We start from the raw sequence: 1,640 nt of genomic DNA, 5'->3' as shown, positions 1-1,640 counted from the left end.
AAAAAAGTATCACCTGTATATGCAGGTTGTGCTCGGGATGAATATCCCTGGTATTAGTACTTGGGCAGATGTCCTGCTCCATCAGAAGTCTAGAGGAAATCAGTGCTGCAAGGTTTCCCAAACTTTTGCAGCAAAGACACCTTTTAGACATACTGGGTAGGTTCACATGACTGTCTGGGGTTTGTCAGTCACTTACTGCCAAATTACCACAATTGCTCTCAGCAGGCATAATTCACTGTGGCACCCGAACCCAGGGAAGGGGTGAAAGGAGCAGTTCACAGAGCACCCTGTAACCCCAGAAAAAGCTGTGGATTCAGGGGTGATTTATAAATGCATCTGCCCCCTTGCCGGGTTCAGACAGGAGGACAAACACTGTCCAGAGATCTGGCCACTGGCGCATGGGGCAGGAAGAGGAGTTCCCCAGGCAATCCTGCCAACCCCATCATAGACTTAGCCTGCTCCTGCTTTTCTCCCCACAGAACTAATTGGCACATTCCTTAATGGGGAAAGGAAGATGAAGGGTGAGTCATCCAAGTCCAAGAATGAGACTTATTTGGGCCACCCCAATTCCCATGAAAGCACATCAGCCGATTTATTGCAGGATATATCAGTTGCAAGGTCTTTCAGAAGTGCTGCCTCGGGCGTCTGCAAGGATAAGCTCAGCTTACAGAAATCTCGAAAAAAAGAATTGCATAGTTGGAAGGGCTCCTGAGTCTGGTTCATTCAGAAGTTCCCTGCAGGTTTGCACTGGAAGGGTTTTTTTCCCCACACATGCTGCATAATTAGCATCATCCCCCTCACAGGGTGCAGGTTGTCATGGCCTCAAATCCCAGTGCATGTGCATGGCTGGGGTGCTGTACAAGCCACCCTGAAAAGCTAGAACAAGCTATGGGCCACCAGCAGCAGAGGAAATCACCATGGCTTATTTCTGGGATCTCAAGACCCCCATCACTTTCAGAGACCTCTGAAAACTAAATTAGACTGACCCCAAATGCATGACAATATGTCTTCTGAAGAAGTCTGGATTCCAGATTGCTAAAAGCAAATGAACATGCCAAGCAAAATAATAGCTTCTCCTGTAAATACAAATCAACTGGAGTAAACAACATGTGAAAGAACATGCATGATTAATAGCACATCTTCAAAAGACCAAGTTATGCTTTCCTTTCCTCAGCCCCAAAGTTTCACAGTTCTTCACTGAAAAATAGAAATAGAAATAGTTATAGAAAAGGCCAATAGAAAAAGCTAAAGCTTATTAAATTTTCTTTTCGTATCAGGCTACCTTCAGGCAAAAGCAAGTAAAATTGGAATTCTTTGCCATCTGGAGGCACATGACTAGAGAATCTGTAACATTTCTAATGGCATAGGAAACTTTTCAAAAGATAAATGAAGAGTGTCTAGTACCACTTTCACTAGCACTCAGTGACACAGATCCAGAACAAAGCAGTGGTACAAGCAGTTTCAGCACACAAGAGAACCATTCCTGAAACTCTATAGAAAAACCCCAAAAATGCAGCTCCACACCCAGATCACAGCCTGACCTGGCTTACATTTCATGGCATTCCATAGTGGGTTCTCACCAGGTGCCATGAATTAAATTTTCTCCCTTCAGACATTCAAAGCTGCATGTAGCATTCAGA

This window comes from Varanus komodoensis, unplaced genomic scaffold (assembly GCF_004798865.1).
Source record: "Varanus komodoensis strain SLA01 unplaced genomic scaffold, ASM479886v1 scaffold1, whole genome shotgun sequence".
Lineage (NCBI taxonomy): Eukaryota > Metazoa > Chordata > Lepidosauria > Squamata > Varanidae > Varanus > Varanus komodoensis.
The sequence above is the reverse complement of the archived record's forward strand: the minus strand, read 5'-3'. Positions refer to the sequence as shown.